This window comes from Colias eurytheme, chromosome 23 (genome assembly GCF_061535395.1).
Source record: "Colias eurytheme isolate Ceu_HAF_F1 chromosome 23, ilColEury1 Martin Lab GWU primary, whole genome shotgun sequence".
In the NCBI taxonomy this organism is placed as follows: Eukaryota; Metazoa; Arthropoda; class Insecta; order Lepidoptera; family Pieridae; genus Colias; species Colias eurytheme.
The window spans coordinates 114,265-128,049 of NC_143002.1; positions in this window are offsets into that span (position 1 = coordinate 114,265).

Genomic DNA, 13,785 nt, shown 5'->3' on the forward strand with positions numbered 1-13,785 from the left:
AAATACAATATACAATATACATATTTATTGTGTATCTATTGTAGGTACTAATTAATAGATTTCCACTAGAGACCAAAAGTTTTTTTAAGAGCGAAATCTTTTATTACTTTTATGTCTGCCTTCTTCTGTGTGGAGAAAATTTTACTGCGATCATAAATAATATCTGTATTTTGTACCCTCTTTCCAAGACTCCATATTGAGCAAGCGCCTAATTGAGTTAGAAGTGTGTACATATGTATATTATGTATCTATGTAAATGTATGTTTGTAATGTGTCGCTCCAGTGAGGTGTGTCACTCTGAATAATTTGTAACGCGTAATTTACTTCAAAAGATAAATAGGGTTGCGGAAGGAGATGAAATCATAAATCTATATTATACATAATGTTGTTATGAAATTTGTTACACTTAATTGGTTTTATCGGACGATATACTAATTCTTGGTACAAAATATAGTACAACTAGCTGTTTATTCAGACTTTATCCGTGTTTCTACAGAATCTTAAACCACGGTTACTCAGTTAAGATGTAGGATTCTAAAGGTAACCATTTATTAAACTAACCTATTAGTGTCTGATTCATAGAATAAATCGTTGAAAAATAAACTTTAATGCTTGGCTCTTTATAATATTAACCTAATTATTGCTACTCAAGGATTTTGATTAGTGAAAGAATAAAATACCTATATGGGAACAGCTTTTAAGTTTAGCTTGCGTAGTTGATGGGATTGGAAATACAGATATACAAAAGGGAAAGTATAAATCGATAATTATTGTATAAAGTGTATGCTGTAATTATTCTAGGAAATCACTTCCATTTAATGTTTTTGTTTGTCCGTTTATTCTTGGAAACAGAGGGCAGATTTTGCAAATTCATAAAGCACAACCCATGGAAAATAATTCCTTTTTTATATAAATTAATAGCCAATTAATTAATGAAAAAATAGACTTAAATATTGATATAAAAATCACAAACTTATTAATTTTAAACCAGAACAAAGAGTGCTTAACTAAAATACCTCCAAGTTTCCACCCAACATAAAATTAGAAAGCCGATAATGAAAACGTTTTAACCATTTCAATAATACTTATAATAAAACCTTTAAAATAAACCCTTTCGCAGCGCCCTTAATGAAAAACAATAAAAGCCCAAAATGTTCAATATCACCTCGACTCGCCATAAATTCTTGATCCCGTTTGAGTTATGTTTCACCGAAAATATCGAACTGTGAATGGAACCTTGGGATCTAAGGGCCAAGGTCGATATTTGCATAATAATGAAGTTTCGATTGCGAACCGATCTTTGGAAGTTACGTAAACCGTTTGTGTGGAATTACCGAAGGTGTCTACATGTTACAATATGTACAATCTCGTTACTTGTAAGTTATCCAGGATCTTAGATATTGAGATATTTCTAGAGGAGCCTCAAGAGGGTTGTCTGAAAGAATCGGATTATGTATTGAATAATTTTGTCGTACTTTTCTTTGTGGCCTACGTGTTATATTTTTCGCAATTTCATTTTTGATTGTCGCTAGGCGACTCGGTAAAATTTTGTATCACTTTGATGAATAAATTGTGTTTCCCTCTGTGTAATGTGCTTTTAAATCAATGAAGTAGATACTTATTGCAAAAACAAAAGTAGGTAGGTAATAAGTAGGTACTTCATTCATATAATAATGGTTACTTAGACAACAAGTTCTTCGTTGATTTTTACTGATATCTTTTTATCTTCTAATAACATAGTTTACAGCTCCAGAAAATCGTTACGAATTCAGAACCCCTGCTGAGTCTAGGAACGCATATAAAAAGAGCCAGACACATACCTACAGCTTAGAGGATTTACATAGTAATAAGACACGCAATATCGGCCTATAAACATAACTAAACCTTCACTTACAACTACTTATTAACAACTATTAATTAAAGTTTATGAGCACAGAATGTCTCAGAAATATTGTCTATGACTTATGCTTCCTATAATTAATGGGCTGTCCGATCCTACCCCAGATAGGGTACGGGGTGACAATAAAATATTACTATTGTAAAGTTTTCGCGTCTCGGAGATTTCTACGCAATTGAGACTTTAAATTTGATCTTATTATCATAGCACTTGGAGAATAAATATTGGCAAACGACTTAGATTACGAGTCTTGTATTTGAACTAAATAAATTGTTCAATTTTAGCAGTTTTCATTTTACATTTTGATTAGATATTGGATCAATTTGCTTTTGAGAATCCGCTGTTTGAGTTGTTCGAAGTGTTTAGCATGTTCATTGTATACTAATTCTAAACATTTTACTGTTGTACTTTTAACTGTTTTGATTAAATGTTGTGTTGAAATAAATAAAAATATAATAAAATTAAATACTGTTTTTGGAGCGTAACAATCGACTTCACTTTGTATCGTCTTTTCGATACTTATAAGTAAGAGCGACATTCCTTCCATTCCATCCATTCATTAATAGTTGTCCATATTTACTATTCTGCTGTCTTTATAAACTTGTATAACTTTACATTACATATTATACCGCAACTATAAACGTTTTCTGTCTTAGGGTTGTGAATTGAGATTGTATCGAGTCACCTTCGTGCAAAATAGCCTCAGAAGGCTAAAACCCGATATATAAAACCGAAGGTTGCCATGTTAATCTGTGCTCGATAAGAAAAGGTTAACTCACAATTAAACATTAACAAAGTAAAACATGAACCAAATTAATTTCACAGAAATATTTGAGGTAGTGTTACCGCACGCAATATTTTTACAACCTACCCCCAAATTGCTTTAATTAACCACGCGGAGGACTGTACGTAATAAAATGAAGTTACGACAATCCTGGATTGTACCTTTTTAGGGTCTTTTACGTACATCGTAAAACATAGCTAATTATAATTTAAATTTGGATAACTTTTCTGTCTTTATATTGCCGTTTATATAATAATAAATCTAATTTTTTGGACATTATTAATTTGTTCCTGTTATAAAATTGCTACTCCCTTGCGCCACATTCGCTCGTTGACACACAGTTGACCATCGTACGGCCATCATCAGTCAATAAAAATTTTCAATTAAAGTAATATATAACTAATATTGTAACAAACAAAAAAAACATTCCTCTTCATAATATTATGAAGTATGAATTATGTAATACTAGCTTTCCGCCCGCGGCTTCGCCCGCGTTTTCAAAGAAAAACCCGCATAGTTCCCGTTCCCGAGGGATTTCTGGGATAAAACCTATCCTATCTCTCAAGTTGGATCGAACTGCACATGGTGTGCGAATTTTATTATAATCGGTTAAGTGGTTTAGGGGTCCATTGAGGACAAACATTGTGACACGAGATTTATATATATATTAAGATTTACATAATACGATTATAATAATTGTCTTTAGTTGTTTAAATGAACTCGGACTATACATAATTCAAATTAAATTAAATAAGTGGGTACTTAAAATAAAGCTCTCAAATATTTGCTTTGACTGAATTTAAAATAATAACAGCCGCAGTGGTCAAACGTGACCAAATTATGTATTTAAAGCTTTCTACGAACTATTCTAAAATTGAATAATATTCTATTTGCATATTAAATAAAGTTTTATTTTTTAAATATTATATTTTTTTTTATTAATCATTCTAATAACTTCTCCCACCGAATGGATTACGAAAAATTAAAACTGTGTTTATATAATTGAAAATCATATAAAAACTGAACAATACCTACAAATCACAATTTATAAATTCACTCCAATTTCCTGGTAATTGTAATAGGTACATAACGACGATATTAATTTTGTCTCCTTTTCGTCGTAGCTGTAGGTACCATTCGGCAGAACAACATCACGATTTTCACTTGCTCACACGAGCGAAAGAATTTCTCGTGAATAACGCAAGTTGTAAAATTCACAGTCAAAGAGAATAATTCGGTTATAATGCACTGGTAAATATGGAACAACTGCTATTGTCTTTGTTATTTAATTAAGAATATGGGAATTAACAAAGAGGGAAGGTTGGCGATTCTTGAGCTATGTTCCGTAGTTTGTGAAAAAGAGCTTAAGTTAATTGTACTTACATAAATGAATGTCTAGTCTACGAAGGACGAGGAAAAAGTAGTGAAGGCCTGATAACTCAGTGCAAAAAAAACTGTGTTTTCAATGTAAATATAATATACTTAGATACAAATTACAATTAGCCTGAAAATCCAGTCAATTTGAACAAGAAAAACACAATGTTAGTGAACTTAGCAGATCATTTTTAGCAGATCAAAAAAAAAATGTGAGTTCTTATCGCGTGCAGTTGAGTTCTACAGTTCCTGATACTTTTTAGAAATAGTTCTGGCGTTTTTACCTTAAAAAACGACATTTGAAAAAATGATCTGCAACTTCCCGTAGCAGATCATTTTAAGCAGATCAAAAAAAAAATGTGAGTTCTTATCGCGTGCAGTTGAGTTCTACAGTTCCTGATACTTTTTAGAAATAGTTCTGGCGTTTTTACCTTAACAAACGACATTTGAAAAAACCCGACCTGGACCCGGCTTAACGTGATGCTAAGACGTAATGCTACGACGTGATGCTAAGACGTGATGCTACGACGTGATGCTACGGCGTGATGCTACGCTGTGATGCTACGGCGTGATGCTACGGCGTAATGCTACGGCATGTGTTACGGCGTGATGCTACGGCGTGATGCTACGGTGTGATGCTACGGTGTGATGCTACGGCATGATGCTACGGCATGATGCTACGGCGTGATGCTATGGCATGATGCTACGGCATGATGCTACGGCATGATGCTACGGCATGATGCTACGGCGTGATGCTACGGCGTAATGCTACGGCGCGATGCTACGGCATGATGCTACGGCATGATGCTATGGCATGATGCTACGGCATGATGCTACGGCGTGATGCTACGGCGTGATGCTATGGCATGATGCTACGGCATGATGCTACGGCATGGTGCTATGGCGTGATGAAATATGACATAAATAAATTTTCTAGTGTTTCATTTTACGCGAGTATTTCTAAAAAGTATCAGGAACTGTAGAACTCAACTGCACGCGATAAGAACTCACATTTTTTTTTTGATCTGCTAAAAATGATCTGCTACGGGAAGTTGGCAGATTATTTTTTCAAATGTCGTTTTTTAAGGTAAAAACGCCAGAACTATTTCTAAAAAGTATCAGGAACTGTAGAACTCAACTGCACGCGATAAGAACTCACATTTTTTTTTGATCTGCTAAAAATGATCTGCTACGGGAAGTTGGCAGATCATTTTTTCAAATGTCGTATTTTAAGGTAAAAACGCCAGAACTATTTCTAAAAAGTATCAGGAACTGTAGAACTCAACTGCACGCGATAAGAACTCACATTTTTTTTTTTGATCTGCTAAAAATGATCTACTAAGTTCACTAACATAAAAACACATACCTCTACTACGTATACCTCCGACAAACAATTATTAATATTGAATTTGTTAATTTATAGACTTTAAGTTAGTTGACTGGATTTTCAGGGTAATTTGTTTATTTATTTATTTATGTTAGATTCATCATCACCACCATAATATCACTATAGGGTTGCTTGGAAGAAATCGTTCACGAGCGATAATGCCGCCCAGATTACATCTCTAGTATGAGTAATAATAACAAACTATTCATTTATTCATTCATTATCTTTTTAAAGTTTAAAATAATTTAGCCAACACTTAGTTACTAAGTCTTTACATATTATTACTACTCGAAAACCCCTAACAAAAACTAATAAAATGCTACGCATTTTCAAACATTCGCAAAAATAACATTTACATAACAATATCGTCAAAAGTCAAAGCGGCAATCTTCAGCCAAAGGGGACATTCTGATTCGTTTATTCGTTGACTCCAAAAGATTCACAAACACGGATATAACACAACACACAGATAATATAATACACTACGTACTGGCTCGTCTCGAATATCCGGTGCTTTCATTGTTAAAGATCCCTTCAAACGCTTTCCCTCAAGGCCGAAGTTTTGGCGGGAAACGTGATAAAAATACGGAGCTAAAGTGACAGAATAAACTATGTGCGGTTTGAAGTCGAGTCGGGAATGTTTTGAAGCGTGAACTACAAGCTCAGTCCAATGATCAAATAGGAAAATTGCTTATATTGGCGCTCGGAGCTATGGTTACAGGAAAATCGGACGTTTAATACAATTATTTCGATCTGTTTTGAAGCTTTCATGTGAAGTGTCGTTGTGGCTGTGATCAAAGGAAATCACGGAGATTTGGAACTAATTTTGATGTGAAATAAATAGTACATGATATTATATGTATATTATTTTTACAATGGTACATATAAAAAACATTGCTTTTCCTTTATTAAGTTGGTGAATATTGATGGCATTTTTTTAAGGTGAATTTAAAAGCTCTTTAGCATTTTTATCTCGATAAATACGATTATTTACACCAGCTTATTGAAGGTGTGAAATGTTTAAAATCCTTCATTAGTAACATATAGGCACAATATAAGTTTATAGAAAGCTTCATATAAGTGCTGAGTCATTAATATACACGTTTGATATAATTAGCGACGTAATTGCTGTCATTAACACTCAATTAGTGAAAATTCAATTTACAATAATATTATATTTAAGCTGAAGTCAGAGGTATAAGTATTGTTCTACATAACAATAATATTTTATTTTTAAAACAGTTTAAAATTGCTTTCAAATATGTACATATGGATATAAGATAAGTATGGAGTCTGCTGACTGCTGTAAGATGTCAAAGCTTCAAAATACGAGTTAACATTTTGTTAAAATGTTAGCTTGAATGTAAATTAAAACTACGTAAAAATGCTATAGATATTTTTGTATCGCCAATGTTAAAAAATACGTGTATTTAGCACGGAGCCAATCCATAAATATTGCCCTAAGGGAAAATCGCTTAATGCAGCGAAAGCGCTTAATGTAGGGAATACAATACCATTGAGCTACTTAAATGTGTTTATATTTAAAAGTATAGAAATTTTATTGTTTTACTAGCTTTTCGCCCGCAGCTTCACCCGCGTAGTCAAAGGAAAATCCGCGAAGTTTCCTTCTATATGATAATCCAAGTTACCCTCTATATGTGTGTTTTAAATTTCATGAAAATCGGTTTAGCAGTTCTTGCGTGGAAGAGTAACAAACATACAAGCATTCGCGTTTATAATATTAGAAGGATATCCTGAGTAGATGTAATTTAGGAAGTTGACAACGTTACTCCTGTCCCTGTACCTTGTCGCGGAATACTATAAATCTTTTGTAGGATCTCATTCATTTCATCCTACACCCTACATCCTACAGGCTCCAGGAAAGGAAATAAAGATTTGGTGACGTCAACTTTGGGTAAGGTTTAATGCCACCATTTACCTGTGAGAAGAATAGCCGACCTATGATATTATTTTACTGAGTTTTGACTGATTAAACAAGGGGATGAAAGCGTGACAAATAATGATTATATACAGTAGTAGGTACGATTACAATAACTACAAATATTTAAATACTAATGTTGTATTGTTTTAAATGTTATTTTTCTTAATTGATATTAGGTAAGTACTCATTTATTTAATTTATTTAGAATCGAATCGGTGATAAATGTTAAAAATAAGTAAGGAGGATTCGAAAGTGCTTCTAAAAGAAGTCTGATTGAATAAATAAATGTTTGAGTTTGAGTATATTAGAATATTGTTTATTTTATTGAACAGTGCAAGTATAACAGAAAATATAACTAGTTCGGAACACAAATATTCAAATATGAAGCACCATTTTATAGGATTTTCTCTTTTTATCATAATCGCCAGCTTTACGAGAGCCATTAACGTAAAGGTAGCCCCCGACAAGCTCCCGACTGGCTCAACTGAAAAGTTACGTAACTATTATATCCTACCAAAACTTCTAAATTTGTTCGCATTTGGTCAATACTATAGTAGAACTGTAATCTATTTATATAAAACAAAGTCGGGTTTGTTACAATACTAGATCTGCTGGACCAATTTCCATGATTTTGATTCGTTTGATTTGTGAATACACCTATTAAAAACTCGACGAATAAATATTTCCCTTGATTGTTCCTTTTTTTCATCCATCCATAGTATATTAATGAAATACTGTAGGTACCTTTGTTAATATTTATTTCGTACCTATCATTGTATTAGGTTCATCAAAGCCTAAATTAGTTCAGCTAGAAACTCCATAGTTTGATTATTGAACACACTTTTTCTTATTTAACGTTGGTAAAATCTTACAATAGAGTACGGACCATCAACTAAGGCATCAACCGGGTCATAAAAACGGCAAACAAGATATTAGATTCAAATCAAATCAAATTTAAATGAAATCAGTTTACAGGAGAAATAAAATGATATCATCCATTTGTTTATTGATACCAAATACAATTTTTTATGTTAGCACAGTAAAAATACATATTTTTATAAAGCCCATATTCAACTGTCACTAGAAAATAACATAGTTTAAGCTTTATTATAATATATAAGTAAGAGGATCATGTCACGATAACCCGTCGCGCCACTCGGCCCGCCGAACGCCATAAACCACACATAAGCCGACAGAAGTTTTTCATTTATTTAAATACCAAATACGCGCTTTATCAAAATTTCGGCTACATTATGCAAAGTAGAGTGAAATTGCTCGCCTTTTTGTAATTTTATTTACGAATATTTCGCCGTAAATTCGTTCGAGGGAGACATAAAGTACGGTGGTTGCTCCTTATCTGAACCGAGTTAGGATAATTATTTTGAGAGATTAAATTTCACGGTAAAAAACGGGTAGCGTTAAACTTTTAATGTACATATTTTGAGGAATAAAAATTACAAAATATTATTTAATAACCACAGGACACATAAATACGAGAAAGTATTTTACAAAAATACGAGAAAGCATTAGATCTTTTAAAAGCATTTCGAACCAGTGGTAAATAGTTTCACTGTATTTTAACAATTCAAAAGCACTAGTTGAATAAATGAATGTGTGCGTTTGAATGGCTTGTTTTTTTCAGTAACAAGGACTGTAATAATACTGTAATACGTATATAATGAAGTATCATTGTCATTTTTATAAAAGTTAAACGTATTTTGTTATCTTTAAAAAGGCATTAAGTGTTATAAAGTAAATAATACTTAACAAAAGCGGATAGTGTTCCATAGAGATGCTATCTTAGCTGAGAGGTCAGTAACGAGCGTCTTTGTCTCGTCTCAAAGCTTACGGATAACATCTGGAAACGATATTCTTTAACAAATATATATTTCAAATCGTGCAATTTCATCGACTTAGATTTATTGTATTGCTTTATTTTCAACTGGGTTTTAAAAACAACTAGCTTGCTACACGGCTTTGATTCGGTTGAAATTTTCTTTGTAGAGTTTGAAATTTTTAAAAACTTTATAGTTTATAAAAATATGATGATAATGTGTTTTCCCGATTGAAACTATCTGTATTCAATAATCTATAGAGATAATACCAAAGGGCCTACAGATGTTGGCCCTGCACTCACCTCTCCCCGGATAAATCATTCATCATAATATCTATTAAAGTGATGAAAAAGGGATCACATTTCATTTTTTGTCAAATATCTCTTCTCCAGTTCCTTTGCTCCAGTAGAAAATCAATAAGAACTGTTTTAGTAAGATTATCTAAAACACACTAATTTACTTTAAAAGCATTAGTAACTACTCCATTAAGTATTAAACCCAAGAGCAGAAACGTGTAGGATTTAATTAAAATCAATTATAATTCAAAGATGGATTAGTGGAACATGTCGCGGGATATTATAGTAGCATAAATCAAGTTCAGTCTATATTCTAGTGTTCAAATGTTCACTGTGTTAACGGGAAAGGATTGCGTAGAAATGAAACTAGGCGTATGTAACAGCTCAGCAAGGTGTGGTGCAAGTTAAAAGAAATTGAATTTATAAGCGTAATAAATAAAATTTCATTGTAAAATGAACGTTGTAAATGCGCTACATTAAAGTGCGTCACTCACGGTGAAGATACTATAATATTTTATCTTCAGATACTGTTATATTTTATATTACAGTATGTTATGGTATCCGGTATCAGCGTTCTGACCATCATTTTTCTTTTTGTCATTGCGCACTAAGACCCCTGTAGAACCGCCATCCTGTTACAAATGACCCACAAAATTTCGGGTCATTTGTACGCGCTTAACTCTGTGCGTAGAGCAATGGTCGCGATAGCTTTCGTGCGTTTTTTCTTTAGAAAATCAAAGTACATAGGTAAACTAGTCTTCTAGACCAAAAACAATATAAGTAAATTATAAAAAAATATACTGTTTATTGTGACTAGTGTTCATTTAATCGCTGAATAAAGCAATGTTTATTAACAACTAGCGGTCTGCCCCGGCTTCGCCCGTGGTACATGTTTACGTTTTCTCTACATAAGAACCATCCTCGTACTTCAAGGAATAAAATAAAAAAAGAATTATGGAAATCGGTTCAGCCGTTCTCGTGTTATGCGCTTACCAACACATTTTGCGATTCATTTTTATATATAAGACTAGCGGTCCGCCCCGGCTTCGCCCATGGTATATAATATTTACGTTTTCTCTACATAAGAACCATCCTCGTACTTCAAGGAATATAATAAAAAAAGAATTATCGAAATCGGTTTAGCCGTTCTCGAGTTATGCGCTTACCAACACATTTTGCGATTCATTTTTATATATAAGACTAGCGGTCCGCCCCGGCTTCGCCCGTGGTACATATTTACGTTTTCTCTACATAAGAACCATCCTCGTACTTTAAGGAATATAATAAAAAAAGAATTATCGAAATCGGTTCAGCCGTTCTCGAGTTATGCGCTTACCAACACATTTTGCGATTCATTTTTATATATAAGATTTGAATGACTTGTAAACTAGCTTTATTTATTTTTTTATATTAATTTATTAATTTTCGGTTTACTTGTTAAGATTAATACCAAATTCAAAAAAACATAATTTATTATATCGAACTTACATTTTCTATAGAATCTTGTGGCTCGCTCCTCCAAAATATGCCTAAAGTATAGAAAAGCCGGTCGTAATTCCGCTCATCAATCATCGAGATCGGGATGCAAATGTGTAAACCATGTTAGGAGCGCGATGACGTCACGGATTTAACTCGATGTGATTGGCTTTTGACACATTAATGTGATTCTTTTGTTATACCCAAAATGGCCGCGTCATACGTTCGTTATTTGCTGTTTGTTGATCAGTTCGACAGTCATTAATTTCTGTAAGTGTGTAATTTATCAGAGTGTTTTAATGTGTGAGTAAAGGTATATTATTTATTTCTTTGGATTGATGGCAATAAATCGTGAAGCATATTGATTGTGATTTTTGAGCATTTAAGAAAGAAAATTTTACTGTAAAATACGAATAACGAAAGATAGGAAGTGTCTACAACATAGTAGTTTATTTTTTGTTGTAATTACACCATTAGAAGTTTGCTTCAAATATTATACACATAATTATGTGGCTAAGTAGCCACATTTTACTTCTTTGTCTCTTTTTCACTCACAATAGTCGTGAGTGCCGTGTTTGAAGATCGAATGTTGTGTTGGTAGCTTATCTACACCTTTTTACTCATAATATCATTTCCCATATCTATTTACCTCAAATATATACCCTGATTTAAAAGACACGTACAATATCCTACATTTTGCCTACACAAAGGGCGTTCAAAAAGTGCGTATCCCGCTAATTTAGTTGGTATGTAAATCAGCGGTGGGCTGCTCAGCGCTCGTGCAGAATAACATCGTAAATCATGGTCCACCTGCGCCAAAACTGGGATGGATAAATTGGCAGAGAGCATCTGTCTATGAAAGCTTTAAACTGCTTACATTTTAGATTTTTGTAGGTAGGTATATTTTGGTAAAATTGTTCACTTGGTTACGAGTACAGAGGCGAGTCAGTAAATACGCTCTCGGCCGAGAGAGTTGCCGAACCGAGTGGGTGTTTACACGTATTTCACTAGTGGCGAGTCAGTTCAGTTTTGATCACTACGCGGACGTCTGCAATGGATCGAAAAAAAAATGAATTTAAACGGGTTTTAAATCGGCTGTTACCAGATATTATTAACGAATTGTGGGATTTATTAGAAGAGGAAGATCAACGAATTTGGACCAGAAAATGGATTTTAAGGCGAAATTTTTGATGGTGGTTTCCAAGCTCCATTGGCTAGCGGCCATTTTAATTGAGATTTTCGATCAATAATTCTTTGAAAAAATACAATGACGAAACGAACGAGTGGCGAGTGGCCATGTGACGCGACGAGTGCGTGTTTATACCTGCCGAGCGGGATAGCGAGTCGCTGCGGGGGCAGAAGAATGAAGCGGGGAGGTGGGTACTCGGCCGAGTAAACAAATTGGGATTCTAGTGACTGTCTCGCCGTTCTTCTCGGCCGAGTACTCGGCCGAGCACTCGTTAAAGTGTTTATACCAACCGAGCACTCGGCCGAGGACACTGACTCGCCACTGTACTCGTCAGGTGTAATCGCTCTATTAGGGAATAGTCTGGTGTGACTTAAACTGATGAAGCTTTCTATTAGTAGAAACATGTTCAAAATTCGTTAAGAATACAAAAAAATGGGTCACGAAGCGGAATTCGAACCCTCTGCAGATACATATTTCTCATTTATAAAGCATTTTTATGCTATAAAAATAAATTTCAAGCATTTAAATCCTTCTTCGGTTTTGTTCGAACATTGCTTTTAAAATGTTTCATATGAATGAAAAAAATAACAGTGATGATGTAATTTAAAGTTAAAAGGGAAATTTAATATGTATAAATTATGGGAGAGACGGTTCGGGCGGTGTTTATTACAAACTCTCTCAATTAATCATCAGGCTTACGATATATTATTATCTTGTTTATGTTGTTTTCGCGATGAAAACAAAATATGAAATTTGATTTTAAAATGGGTAACGCAAACAATTCGAAGCTTTTCGTTCGAATTCGAACTTCTTGAAAATTTGTGAAAAAGGCAAAAGGTCTTGTTTGATGTTGGTTTAGTTTTGATTATTTGAAGGCGGTTTAGGTTTTTGTTACAAAATAATTAATTATTATATTTTTAATCTCATCGCAGCTGTGCTAGGATGCATATCCTAGCAGAGCTAATAATTCTCACACGAGAAATTCCGCAAGATTTCATTATGCCTTCCTTTGTGGGGTTTTATGTTTAACTAGCCACTTACCTTTGTACGTAATTACTCATTATAGCTCTTATAAAACATGATTATAATTTTTTCTAGTGGTGTAATTAGAGTTTATAATGGTAGTAAATTTGAATGGCTTACTAGCTAGGTTATTACCTACTTACATCTATGATTTTCTGTTTAGTATTTTTTGTTTACTTTATAGGAGAATCACTATTTTTTATAGTTTTAATATTTTATTTCTTTAAATTCAAATTCAGAATGGTGTTTTATTGTAATTTCAGGTTATTTTTTGTTCTAGGTACTTATACTGACATACAATAAATAAAAGTGGCTGGTATAAATGAATTCTACGAAATAGCAAAGTGTTGCATGAAACATTGTAAGAAAATCTTTCGGAAAATGAGCTCTACCTATTGTAATATTAATCGTTTTTCATTAAGGCTCATTTTTCATTCCTTCAGCACTTGTAAGTGCTTTAGCGGCATTTTGTTACCTTATACTTATTGGAATTTGCTGTCCTATACTAAGAGATTTTTCAGAAACTGACTGTGTTAAAAAAAACTAAGGAAACAAGCACATTCTTAAATATTATTTAGTAAC